The 15,150-nt window shown below is 33.5% G+C and overlaps 1 protein-coding gene across 37 annotated transcripts in view; it reads right to left on the bottom strand.

Annotated features, from left to right (window-relative positions):
* Cen (cerebellar degeneration-related protein 2-like) overlaps positions 1-15,150 on the bottom strand; it is a 70,942-nt gene that overhangs the window by 22,345 nt on the left and 33,447 nt on the right. The gene's annotated exons all lie outside the window — the stretch shown is intronic.

The raw sequence follows: 15,150 nt of genomic DNA, 5'->3' as shown, positions 1-15,150 counted from the left end.
TTCTTATCAAAATTGGGGAAGATTACAACAACTAACAATTTAAAAATAACAATGAAAACCAGCAAAAAATCATTTCCAAATAATGGCTTTTTATACCCTCAGCATTTATGCTAACGAGGGTAAGACCACATGTATGTTTGGACGAAATGTGTTTCAGACATTTTGGAGTCGATTTAGCAATGTCCGTCTGTCTGTCTGGCTGGCTGGTGCGCACGGTAACTCTAGAACGGATGAACTGATTTGGTCCAAAATGCGGATTTCGCAATATTTTGTCCAAACTTAGTTTAAGTTCGAAGATGGGTTATATCGGTCCACTCCTTCCGGTACCTCCCCCATAAAAGTTCGAAAATGTTCGGAAAATTTGTGCGCACGATAACTCTTGAAGCGAGTAACCGATTTTTTCCATACTTTGCACATCGTGAAATTTCAGACATATTTAAGGTTCCAATATGGACTCTATCGGTCCACTCCTTCGGGTACCTCCCCCACAAAATTTTGGAAAAGTTCAGTTTAGGGTCATCTCTCGAATCGCTTTGACTATTGTTTTAGAAACTTGTATTCACTGCCGCCCATACGACGGTACAAGTTTCATCAGCGGCAAGTCAATACTTCCGGCGAAAATAGCCGGAAAGTTGCAAAAAAACCCTATTCCACCGTGTGAGGTGGTTGGAACGCAAGATAACTCTCGAACGGATCTGCCGATTCGATCCAAAATTTGGTCTTAGTAATATTTTGTCCAAACATAGTTTAAGTTCGAAGATAAGCCATATCGGTGTACTTCTTCAGGTACCTCTCCCACAAAAGTTCAAAATTGTTCGGAAAAATTGTTCGTACGGTAACTCTTGAAGGGAGTGGCCGAATTGGTCAATACTTTACACATCCTAATACATCTACCAGATATAGATCATGTTCAAATGTGGACTATATTTATCCACTCCATCCGGTACCTCCCACACAAAATTTCGGGTAAGTTCACTTTAAGACCTCCAATCGAATCACTTTGTCGAAGCAACATGCATTCGCTGCACAGCCCGAGGGTGTAAAAACCCCCTATGGCACCATATGCAGTAGCTGGAGATCCACTTCCATAATGGTCAATGTCGATCCATTCCTTTAAGTATCTCCTCCGCAAAACTTTTGATCTTTAATTCTAATCAACATTCTTGTCGGTTCATACATCCAAAATTTTTAAAATCCCCTAAACAAATACGTTTTTTGGGAAAAAAATTTTCTGGCTGAGGGTATATCTCTGTCAGCAAAGCTGACTGATACTTTTTTACTTGTTATACCCTCAGCATTTATGCTAACGAGGGTATATACACTTTCATACGGGCAAAATGTGCCTAATCGAAATAATGGTTTTAGACCCCAAGTATGTTTGGACGAAATGTGTTTCAGACAATTTGGAGTCGATTGAGCAATGTCCGTCCGTCTGTCTGGATGGCTGGAGCGCACGATAACTCTCGAACGGATAAACCGATTCGGTTCAAATTTTGGCTTTCGTAATATTTTACCTAAACTTAGTTTAACTTCGAAGATGGGCTATATCGGTCCACTCCATCCGGTACCTCCCCCACAAAAGTTCGAAAATGTTCGGAAAATTTGTACGTACGATAACTCTTGAAGGGAGTAACCGATTTGGTCCATACATTTCAAATCGTGAAATGTCTACCGGACTTAGTTGAGTTTCGAATATGGACTCAATCGGTCCACTCCTTCGGGTACCTCCCACACAAAATTTGGGATAAGTTCAGTTTAGGACCTGCTCTCGAATCGCTTTCATTTTTGTTTTAGAAACTTGTATTCACTGTCCTATTACTCTCGAACGGATCTGCCGATTCTGTACAAAATTCGGAATTAGTAATATTTTGTCCAAACATAGTTTAAGTTCGAAGATAAGCCATATTGGTCCACTCCTTCAGGTACCACCCCCACAAAAGTTCAAAAATGTTAGGAAAAATTTTTCGTACGGTAACTCTTGAAGGGAGTGACCGAATTGGTCCATACTTTACACATCCTAATATATCTACCAGATATAGATCAGGTTAAAATATGGACTATATTTGTTCACTCCACCCGGTACCTCCCACACAAATTTCGGATAAGTTCACTTTAAGACCTACAATCGAATCACTTTGATTTTTGTTAAAGCAACTTGCATTCGCTGTCTCAATTACGATGGTAAAATTTTTTTCAGGGGCAAGTCCATACTTCTTGAGCAAACAGCGCGAAGGGTGTAAAAACCCCCTATGGCACCATATGTAGTGCCTGGATATCAATGGTCAATGTCGATCCATTCCTTTAAGTATCTCCTCCGCAAAACTTTTGATCTTTAATCCTAATCAACATTTTTGTCTGTTCAAACGCCCAATTTTTAAAACCCCGTAAATACATTTTTTTGGGAAAAAATCGTTTAAATATACACAGGCAAAGCCGACTGATACTTTTTTACTTGTTTTTTTTTCATTTTTTAAACAAAAATGTATTTTGACAGCAAGAGAAGACATCAACTGGGCTTATAGACTCAACTTGTAATTGCATCATGGTTGTCGATTTAACTTTTGTCCAAAACAGAAATATTTGTTATTTATTTGTCATACTGTGTCATGGTGTTTAATGAAGAATTGTAATAATGACCACACATTAGCCTTAATAACTTAATTATGTGTGTACATATATGTATATGTGAATGTGTCTTAAAATGCAAATTATTAAACATATTTCTCACGCATCAACAAAATATGCCACACGTTAATCTCCAATAAACAAGTTTACCTTTGCCCTTTGTCTTTCTCGATTTCTGCGCAAGTGGAAAAGGGGCGCCGCACAAGAAAACTTCACACGATTTGTGGGCAAGTGTGTGAATGCATGAGATTTAATTATTCATTAGCTTCTTGTGATGAATATCGTGCGATGATTGAGCCAGCCAACCAACCAAATGTAAGCATACATAGGGTATGTATGTAGTATTTGTAGCTCATCTTCATTTCCAGTGTGATGTAATAATTGTAAATTTTAGAGTTATTGTTTAAATATTCCTATTATTATTAATCCAAGTTGTGGAATTGTCTTTGGTAGGTTTAGATGACACGACATGCAACAAATGTAATATCCACTTAATTGCATACATTTATATTTTGTGCAACGTGTCTGATAGTCACTCTGAATTAATGTATGTAATAGCTATGGGACTGGCTGAACATAAGGAAACGTATTTAACAGGGTGTTTTTGTAAAAATGCTTGCCTGTCACACGAACCGTTCGTACTAAAACGAATACGTTCAAAATTTGGTTCTTGTAAAATTTTACGAACCATTCGTTTTTATCTGAAAGCTTTCGTCTATTTCATAAAAGCTTTTATATTTCAGGGTTTCCATGATAATTATTTTGTGAATTTTGCATAGGCATCTGCACGTAAAATGTGTTACTTGATGGCAACCCCGATAAACAGATGACAAACAAAAAATAAGAAAAAAATGTAATCAAATTTGTCCAAAAATAATTGTGATAATACGAAGAAACGGATGTACATATACGCGTGTGCTTCTATGGAAATAAATAAAATTGCATTCCCATCCAGTTTTCGTGTGTTTTGTGGCATTTATTACTCAAATTATTTAATTTTCATTCAAAACGATGGGTCTTTTCCATTCGTTTATTTTTGACGTATTCGTTCGTCTGATTTTGTTACGAAAACCAAAAAAATTACGAAAATAAAAAGCTTTCATTTGTTTGTCACACGAATACAAACGTCAACCGCTATGAAAACCAAATTGTGTCTTCGTTCATGAAATCGACGAACGAATGGGCAAAAACTTTTTACAAAAACACGCTGTAAGTGTGTATTGTTTGAAAAAAAAAAAAAAAAAAACAAACAAAAAATGAAAACGATGAGCATCGCAGCGCTGACATTAGATTTCTTATTAGACGAATGAACTTCGTTCCGAATGAAAGAATAAACAATGAATGTCAAAAATAATTCATTCAAAATTAATGGCACCGCAAATATGAAAAAACAAACGACTGAATTATGATTTCATGACTGATGTTTGATTCCAAAAGTTAGAAGAATGTGCAAAGCTTGTTCGAAAGGAAAAGTGATTTTAAATATTCGTATATCTGTTGTTATTATTTTCAATGTTGGCACACTTGTCTCGAACACATTTATGTTCTAAAATCTAGTACAAATATTACTTTCCGACCGCAATTATCGGAAATAAGAAAATATGTTTCTCCTTAATAATTTATTTTGCTTTCTTAGATAAATATTTTGTTCCTTCAGTGTGCAATAACAGTAGACTAATTGAGTTAAGAGAAGTCTCCATTTCCCCTTTGGGGATGAATGCAGTAACATAGCACAGACCATTTGTCCTATAAGCCGCACTAAGAAAATATTTTCATTCATCTCTATTTGTTGTTTTACTCTTCCAATTTGGAATACTGTGTTTTTCGATCTCGTCTTCCATCGTCGTCGTGGTAACATAAATATATAATTAAATTTAAACAGTCACTGATCTGTCTGATGAATTCAATTTCCATTATTGTTCAAATTTAAAAAAATCTCACAATCCTGTTCAATAAAATGTAATATGCTACGTTTACAGAATGTAATCCTGATTTCCTACACACTACATTTAACCGTGATGAGGGTTATGAAGATTTAATCAATTACAAATACACACATATAATTAGGGCGACCCAAAAAACGACAATTTTTTTTCTTGAAACGTCTACCCCCTATTTTTTCCATTTGACCCAAAAACCTTATATATATATATGAAATGTTATGACGGTCGGTTAACGGTAACCCGTGCTAACATCTTTATTCTCATAGTAACTTATATGGGGCCAAAGGTTCATTATCTCTAAAATCCGCATTTATAATCCAATCAATGAACATTTTTTACTAAACAAATCCTACAAACAATTGTGAAAATCAGATGGGATTTTGATATAGCACCGATAGGCCGATTTTAGGTATTTTGGACCCTACATAGATATATCGAAATCTGATCCGATTTTCACAATTTATTTTTCTATAGGGTCATAAATGTGTTTCTTAGAGAATTTTCGTAAAAAGCACCTTTGGCCCCATACAAATTACTATGGAAATAAAGATCCCTCTGGTGACACGGGTTAAGGTTTTTGTTGTTGTTTTTTTTTTTTTTTTTGTTGGCCGCCCTAATATACAAATGTTGTACGTATACGTATTTTGTTCCCTTATATAAAGAGAACACTATAATGACTTTGCGTTGTATTTGGTTAAATTTTGAGAATGGATATAAAACTTGGTTTGGATGTTTGCCTTCACGAACAATCAATGAAATGCATGTCTGTCATACATTCATGTACTGAAATCCATGTTTTGATCATCAACAACAGAAAGAACAAAATATATTCAATCATAATTATTGTATGTGTACATGTACACATATACATATGTATGCATGTATGTGTTTATTATCTAAGCGAGTTTAAATTACATACTGGGAAAATGCGAAGTTATCACACAACAAGAAACAAAACTGCGATCGGTCGATGACCTCCCACGGACTCCATTAACAACGACGGACATGGATGGAACAGCAATCACAACAAAAACATAAACGCACATACATACAATGAAAATAATGAAAACCAAAACTCAAAGATGGTTCAAGTTTTTCTCTGAAAATGTGGTTGAGTTAAAGCAAAGACAAGAATAGGCGGAAAACGTTCTACACAAAATGAAACAAATACATGACCACATTAACTCTTTACGACATACACACATATGCATCATAATACTGCCTCAGGTGAACATCAATTCCATTATGTTTTCCAAATGACAAATAATGACACATTGATTTCATTGAAGGTTTGTATTGTAAGTTATGTTTCCAAACTCAGCCAAAACGTTAAATCAGCCATGCCTATTACTTTTTTAGTGTATCTCATATTGTTCTTTCTGCCAAATTGAGGGGCCACATCAAATCATGTCAAACAATAAAAATGAAAAACAAAAACAAAAACGTATCGGACATAATTGATCATCGGCAGAAGCGCCAACATCTATAACATCATTATCAAATGCTTACCGGCTACCACAACATTCGTTCATTCGGTCAATCATTCACGAATCGCAAAATGTATTGCCGTGGGCTACAGCATGAGACCATTACCAGTACTGCTGAATGAACGATTTAGTTCTCCTCCATTCGCTGTTAACAAAACGTAAGCTTCGATTGTACCCAGGTAGTTATGGTGCAAACGCGATTGGAGGATGATAGTTAGTTGAAATTTTATTCAGTCTTCTCTTTGTGTTTCAGTTTGATCGAAGCAACAAAAACGATGCAAAGTATGCATGAATAAGAAACTAATAATGTTCCTCATTTGCTTTTATTTGTGATGGCATAGTGAAGCACTGAAATTCAAGGTCATTGTTAAGCGATAAGAGCGTCCAATGGCAATACAAGCGTTTATCATTTTTTTCGATTATCGGGCACATATACATGAATATAGAAAATAATCCATTTAAATATGCCTTATCAATAACAACATCTGTTGGCAAGGGAACCAAAAACCCTTACCATTTTACATTTTCAAATTAGAATGCATACAAACATACAGTGTTGAGCAAAACAAAAGAAACATAATGGACTTTAAATTGATTTATATTTTCGGAATTGGTGCACACAATTTAGAGTTGGACAATCTAGTTCCTAGTTCACTGTCCTAGTTCCTAAACGTATGAGTGATTTCATACAAGTTATGAAATCACTCACACGTAGTTTTTCAAACAAAAGATGCAATCAGCATATGAGTATAGTGGTTAGGATAATTAAGTTGTTCAACTCTTTTATTATTATTTATTTTTACAGTGTTTTATTTAACTTGCTTTGATTCCTGCCTGTTTACTTCAAATCTAATAACTCATTTTTAAAACAATATCAATTGACCAATCGAACTAAAACTTTGCACACTTTTCAGATTTGGATGACAATACATGAATATGCAACCAAAGCCAATATGGGTCCATTTTTTCCTATAGCCCCCATGTAACGGTACCACCTGATTTTAAGGATTTTATCTTCATTATTAGCCCGAATTGGCTGTAACTTGGAATTTGGCATTCCCAATGGTACAGACACGTCTCCACCAAAAATTGTGGACAAATGTCCAGGTTTTGGTATAGCCTCCATGTATCGGTACCACCCGATTTCAGGTATTTTAAGGATTTTCTCTTCATTTTCAGTCCGAATTGGCTAAAAGCTTGCAATCGCGGCAATCGTTTTATTTGAGAGATTCCATCATGAAAAAATATTTACTAGTTTTCAGTGCATCTATAAATAAAACACTATAACTTAATTTTTTAATTATTTTGTATTTTGTTTTAGAATTTCAATGTCTTTATTAAAAAGTGATGTTTATGTGTATTATAATATTTTACAAAGATCAACGTTAAATTACAAGGAAATGCCAAACCTACTGGGAAAACAAAATGTTCTTAATTATTACCAACAATACCGAAACTGTTCATAATATATGTACGTTTGTTTCTTATGTTTTGCACACCGGTACTCAATATTACAAAATTAACGTGATATATTGCTTTTGTTTTGCGCAACACTGTAGATACTCGTAGTGCAAATTTGATGCGAATCTCAGCTGGCTAAACTAAATTAAATATCCATACATAAATTGGTAATTGATACTCAACAATTGATCATTGGAAAAAAAACTAATCACGATTTAAAACTTTACTAGTTTGTATTATAACTTATTTTGGATATTGGTTAGATTTTAAAGAACTAAATAAACCGGTGGGAGATTTAGATAAACCACATTTCAATATGTTATCACTGTTAGCTCTACGACTAGAAATCTTTCCGAAAAATCTACTCAATAAAAAATATAACACTGAATAGTGAGCGTACGGTTTTATTTCCCTCTTGTACAATTTGCAGCTTTTGTTAAAACGCAATGATAAACATAGTTAATTTTTGGGTTTCAATTTATATTTGTTATATTTATAGAAAACTCTTTATTGTACAAGTACTGAAAGAATCTACTAAATTGTATTTTTTCGATATCACAAAGAAAATTTGTTATCTTAGTAAAAGTTTGTAGATTCTTCGCAACATACAAAAACTAATGTCAAACTTCTCTCAAAGCTGTAGGATGTAAATAGAAATAAAAAATAAAGTATATTTTGTATGAAAATTAATTTTCTTGGTCTATAGAGAATTAATTGTTCGGTATAGGGAAGTTCAACTGCAATTGCCAAATTCCATTTTTTGGATTGTAATATCAATGTATTTGTCACCAATTTTGTTGTATGCTGATTCTTGTGAAGATTACAATACATTTATAAATACAAACGTATTTTGCCTATATTTGGCAAGTTTTGCTCTAGTCTTGTAACATAATAACATAATGGTAGCCATATCTAAATTTTAACCAATTTAATCCATGTATGAATTCATAGACGTACGTATATACACATGTCTGCACAAATTTTAACTAAATTTAGCAAACTTGTTTCTATACCGAATTCTGTCTTACATTTCAAATCTATATATGGGGATTTCTGAGTGAAATCGGACACTTTTTCAAGATGAAGTTTTTGATTTCCTTTATTTTTTGTTGCGGTGATGCTGTTCATTAGCAAAACATTTAAGTATATTTTCAGATTTTTTTGGACTATCGGTTCCAGAGATATCGCGCCTTGAAAAAGTCAAATTCTGTAAAAACTACATGCAAAGAAATACTCATAACTTCTTTAATATTGGTCCAATTTGTAAAAATCTTTTTTTGTATGTTTTGTTGTTTTATCAGCTATTAAATAAAAAATAGCAAAAAAATTTGCACAGTGGGCTTGGATGCTATTTTCGCGATTTAATATTTAAAATCAATTTTTAAAGATGTTCAACCCCTTCGATTTTCTTTAAATTTTTTTGTATTAAACTACGTTCAATTATAAAAATTTTAAGTCATATGTGGTAATGGGATTCGGACGATTACTATTTTTTCTGAATGTTTTAAAATTTTTCAATTCAATTTTTCCTTTATAATTTTGGGCAAAATTTATTAATTTATTAAAAAAATTAAAAGTTTCATTTTTAAACATTTGTTTTGATTTTATATTTATGAATTTATCTCAGACATCTTAAAAACAGCGTCATTTTTCGATTTTGAAAATGCATCAGCGAAAATTCCATTAAAGCCCACTGCGCATTTTTTTCTATTTTTTATGATAAATATATAATATATAATGATAAATAAGTACTCTTAGATTCAAAAATACAGGAAATACAAATTTTGGACAATGGTATAACGGATAATTTGTACTGACAAATTTTAAAAAATTCAAAAAAAAAACAAGTAAGAACAGACTATAGTCGGACGGGGCCGACCATGTGATACCCTATACCACTATCCCTGTGCACTAGCTTTCCGGGCTAGCTGTTATAAGATGTGCATTAGAAATTTTACCAATTTTCACACAAAAGTTTTGATCAATTTAACCCGCTAAATATTATCCGATCATACCGTTGACTTGCACGCTACTTCTTCATCTCAAACCAAAACTACGTTTAAAATTTCGCGCCGATCGGACTATTATTGCGACCTACAGAGCGGCTACAAAATCGAGCAAAAATTTTGTTTTTGGTCCATTTCATCCCTTTAACATTTCACGATCATCGCCAAAAACTAATCAGTTCTATTCTGGTCCAAACCCGACCTCCATACTAAATTTCGTGACAATCGGTCCATAATTGCGGCCTCTAGCTTGATTACAATTTTTAATGGACGGACAGACGGACGGACGGACGGACGGACACACATCGCTAAATCGCTTTATCTCGTCGAGATATGAAGTTTGGTATACCACATGAGGGGTCTACGACGAATATTTCGCGGCGTTACATGAATTTTTGGGAAAACAAACTTATTATACCCTTTTCCACATTGTGGTATAGGGTATAAATAGTAATCGTCCGAATCCCATTACCACATAGGACTTAAAATTTTTGTAATTGAACGTAGTTTGATACAAAAAAAAATTAAAGAAAATCGAAGGGGTCGAACATCTTTAAAAATTGATTTTAAATATTAAATCGCAAAAATAGCACCCAAGCCCACAGTGCAAATTTTTTTGCTATTTTTTATTTAACAGCTTATAAAACAGCAAAACATACAAAAAAAGATTTTTACAAATTGGACCAATATTAAAGAAGTTATGAATATTTCTTTGCATGTATTTTTTACAGAACTAGCAGACCCCGGTTCGCGTTGCTGGCCCGTCGTAATGAGTTTTAATTCAAAAGTAGGTATTTTCTACCTCACTTCTTCGATCCATTGTCAAACCGAGAAGGATTTTAAATTTATCAACAGATTTAGTCTGTTACCTTTCTTTTCTCTTACGGACTTTGTCGGATTTTTTCGCCAATTTGTGCCTTGTAAAGCGATCTAATAATAAAAGTTAAAAAAACGATTAAATCGAACTCTCCCGCTTATTTAGACCTATATGTTTTAGCTTTTCATGGCTGATGGACCGTTGAACCTCACCATTTAAGTACATTTGTAAATATATAGTTTTTCTTGATCGGGGGACAACCACCGTTGTCTCGAAAACTACTTTGCAACCTGATGCACTCATAAGTTTAACAAATACACCGATTATAAAATAATAGGCCCCGAAATTCGTCTACAAATACATAGCATTTTGGACCACGGGACATTCCTGAATATTTTCTGAAAATTAGGTTCAGTAGTTTTGGAAAAATAATGTTTTGAAAAAAAAAATGGACGTGGTCATCAGTTTTCAAGATATAACATATTAAAAAAAGTGGGCCTGGTCCGGTCCTAGGGTGCACACAACTTCATTGCCTACCAAAATGTATGCTGAAACCGATATAGTCATAAGTTTGGCTTATACATATAGCGTTTAACAGAAAGGCATGGGGAAGGTACCCCACATAACAACGGCAAACATTGAGCTTTTGCTGCAAATTTTATGGAATCCTTTCAGTAGTATTGGAGTTAAGACATACTAAAAAACAGGCTTGGTCGGGTCTATAGGCCCCAAAGAAGTACCTAGATTGTAGATTAATCCGTAAATTTTTATTCCGATACATACATAATTTTTGCAAATATAACGTTTTTTTAAAAAATATCGCATAGGGGAGGTACCCCGCCCCCTCTGGAATTCAATAAAATATGTAACCTGTTTTCGGGGGCGTGGTAAACTTTTCTTTCCAAAAAACCTAAGTTGGGTTATGACAGCATTTGATTTTTATTCATAAAGGTAAGGCGTTTTTTTAAATATGCCCTCTTCAAAATTCAAGAAAATATGCCTGTACATTCCCTGACATTTTCACGAATATCGGTTCAGTAGTTTTGTAGATGTAACATATTTTAAAAAGTGGGTATGGTCAAGTCTGTGGTTCCTAGAAAAGTAGGTAAGGTCGGAGGCACAACCACAATTGTCTCGCAAATTAACTTCCAAATAGATACATTCGTAATTATTGTAAATATAACATTTTTAAAAAAGTAGGGTATAGGGGAAGTTCCTCGCCCTTTCCGAAATTCAACTGAATTTGTAGCCTATTTTAAGCGGGGACCATCTATGTACATTCCCTGGCAATTTCAGGAAAATCGGTTCAGTAGTTTTTTTGAAATGATAAAAATAGAAAATTAAAAAAATTGGGCGTAAAAGTCGGCATGGTCAAATTTTCTTTGCATAAAAACCCAGGTCGAAAATCGGTCCAGCCGTTCTCAACTGATGTCATTACCAACGAACGATATTTGATTTTTAATTATACAGATTTAAAAGTTTAGACAAATCGCGATTTTCTTGAAAATCCTCTGTAGATATAACCTAATTAGAAAATGGGCGTGGTCGGATCTTAAGTCACAAAATAAGTACGTAAGGTTGGAGACACAATCGCCATTGACTCGCAAATAAATTCCCAAACCGATACATTCGTATTTGTTGCAAATATTGCATTTTAACAAAAATAGGGCATAGGGGAGGTACCCGCCCGATCCGAAAGTCAAAAAATATGTAGCCTATTTTTATCGGCGACCAACCTTGTACATTCGCTGAAAGTTTCAGGAAAATCGATTTAGTAGTTTCGTAGATATAACATATTTAAAAAAGTGGGCGTTGTCCAGTCTTAATGCCCCAAATAGGCACGTAAGGTCGGAGACACAATCGCCATTGACTCGCAAATAAATTCCCAAACCGATACATTCGTATTTGTTGCAAATATTGAATTTTTACAAAAATAGGGCATAGGGGAGGTACCCCGCCCGATCCGAAATTCAACCAAATATGTAGCCTATTTCAACCGGGGCCATCACTTTACGTTCCCTGCAAATTTCAGGAAAATCTATAGAGTAGTTCCGTAGATATAACATATTTATAAAAGTGGGCGGAAAAGTGGGCGTGGCCAATTTTTCTTTGCATAAAAACCTAAACTGGACTATGACTAACATTTCCACAAAAAAATTATCCAAATCGCTCTAGCCGTTTTCAACTGATTCAATTACCAACAAACGACAATTGAGTTTTATATATAAAGATTTGACTTTTTTAAGGCGCGGTATCTCTGGAACCGTTAGTCCAAAAAAATCTGAAAATATACTAAAATGTTTTGCTAATGAGCAGCATCACCGCAGAGAAAAATAAAGGAAATCAAAAACCTCATCTTGAAAAAGTGTCCGATTTCACTCAGAAATCGCCATATATAAAAATGGTGTAAAAAATGTATAGTAATTCATAAAATGAGAACGGCTAGGCCGATTTCTGTAAAATTTTTTGTCAGTTATTCGTATTTTCGAGGAGAAGGTCTTTACGGAAGAAAATTGTGGAAAATCTTTCTGGAAAAGTCGGAAAATTGGAAAAATCGAAAATTGAGTTTTTGTATGAAATTTTATTCCTTAATAGCGAGACGAAGTTCGCCGGGTCCGCTAGTTTAGTATAAAATTATAAAATTTGATTGCTTAAGTCTGGAGGATTCCTCCATTGACTTAACTTCATCATTATTTTCTTTACAGAGATTAATGTTTACAAAACGCACTGACAGCTTGCAAAATTTACTGATCGCTACCAATATCACGATTTCATCCCGGCGAAGGGAATTATCAATTGGCTTTTCAGTTTTTGAAATGATGATTTTTCTAGTGAAAACCTGAACTCTTTAAGCATCGAGTATTCTAGTATAAAAAGTATTATTATTATCAATTTGTATGTTCTGACTCTTTTCTATATTAACTCATTTAAAGTATGCTTTTCAGTAACTCTGATATGTTAATGAACACTTAAATCTAATCAGAATTTATTTGCTTATTATGACAAAAATAGATTTAGATTACTCTGCTGGAGGCTAATAAAAACAAATTAACGCCGATATAGCATTTTAACAACAACAACAACTAATCGAAGAAATTAATCAATCATACAGCGGACTCCGGGCGACTAACAATTATCTTAACTAGACGTATCGTAGATTATGATTATCTTTAAAAAAAACAATGTATAAATCTAAAATCAGAGAAAGTATTTTAAATTTACAATAGTTTTGATTATATTTTCACTTCTAAATTATAATTTTCCCTAGACTTTGCTACCTTATCTTAAAACCCAGTATTCTCTATATACGAGTATTTTAACCCCTTGGCAATATTGAATTCAGCTGAGAATGACAATATTGCGGTTTGCCGTTTCTAATTATTTATTCCGTTTGCTTGACACCAATTCAGAATCATGACTCACAAAATGCGGAATTAAAATATTGTTTGGTCAAACGTGTTGAGAATAAAATATTAAACCCTTATGTCAGAAATGAAGACAAACGAATATTTTGCTTATCAAAAATGACACATTGTGGCAATGGCTCAGGTAAGAGCTTCATAAGCTCAGTTTTGGCAGTTCATATTTAATTCTCCAAAGGGCGTGGCAAACACTTTGTTGTTCATGAATGAATAGAAACCAAAATAAAATAAAATCCAAACATTGACTTTATTGATGGATGAATGATAAAGGCAGGTTTTTGCTTAAAAAATAAACCCCTCTGTCACAGTGCTGAGGTAAGCATTTCTGCATATTAAATAGACATGCTATCGCGTCTACAAACTCGTACATACTTTATTTAAATCACTTAAACCTTTAAATATTGAATTCGTCCATATTTGTCATTGATAAATTGAACAAACCGGTTCTGTGCAAAATTACTTAAAATGTCAGTAATTTATTAAATTTATTATTGACGTAAATCTGTTCTCACCTTTTTGAAAAACATACGTTTCTTTTTAAATAAAGTTTTTAGATTTTTTTCAAAACAATTTTCTTTCTGTAAAACCCCTGATTAAGCTACAATGTGCTACTAATACAAAATATGAAATTAATTTATGTACATCAATTTTCCTAGTTGTTTTCATCTAATTTGTCACATACAGATTTTTGCGAATAAAACAATTTAGTGTGGTTAATTTTTTATGTAGACCAAATTACAAATTTATTTGAAATTATTTATATATTTTGTTCTGATAGGCCTAACCTTAAATAAAGTCTTGTAAAGCCAATATGATGAATAGCGTAATATGAATACAATTTTACAATTTACAAAAAGTTTTTTATGCATAGTAACATACATAAAAATAAACTTTTACAATGAACTTAGCTCTTGACCTCTGCTCAGTCGCTCTGTCTACAGACCGTAAGTAGATCGTGTTATGCTACATATTTCAGACTTACAAATTGGCGTTGATGCAACAAGGGTCTGGCTGAACATGTAAACCAAGGAATGTTGTAAGTTTCAACACATATGTATGTATGTATCTATTTAATGCATGTTTATTCAATTCGTTACACTTGATTGGAGAAATGATAACACCACCACTCAAAAGAAGAAACGAAATTAAAAAAAAACAATAAAAGTTGACAGTCTTCATTAATGGATACTGCATGTGGGAAGTCAATGACAAGTACTCATCAAACAAATACACAGCAAAGCAATAATTGAAATACTCTGACTTGCAATGTTAGAAGAGCTGTCTGTAATAGACACTCACGCATATAACGATCGTGGCATGCTACCTTAACTGGGTCAAAGATTGCTATTGGTTGGTTATACGAAACGATAACGACAGCAAAGTGAATGA

This window comes from Musca autumnalis, unplaced genomic scaffold, assembly GCF_047663935.1.
Source record: "Musca autumnalis isolate F117 unplaced genomic scaffold, ASM4766393v1 scaffold_3, whole genome shotgun sequence".
NCBI lineage: Eukaryota > Metazoa > Arthropoda > Insecta > Diptera > Muscidae > Musca > Musca autumnalis.
This window is presented reverse-complemented; position numbering and strand designations above follow the sequence as displayed.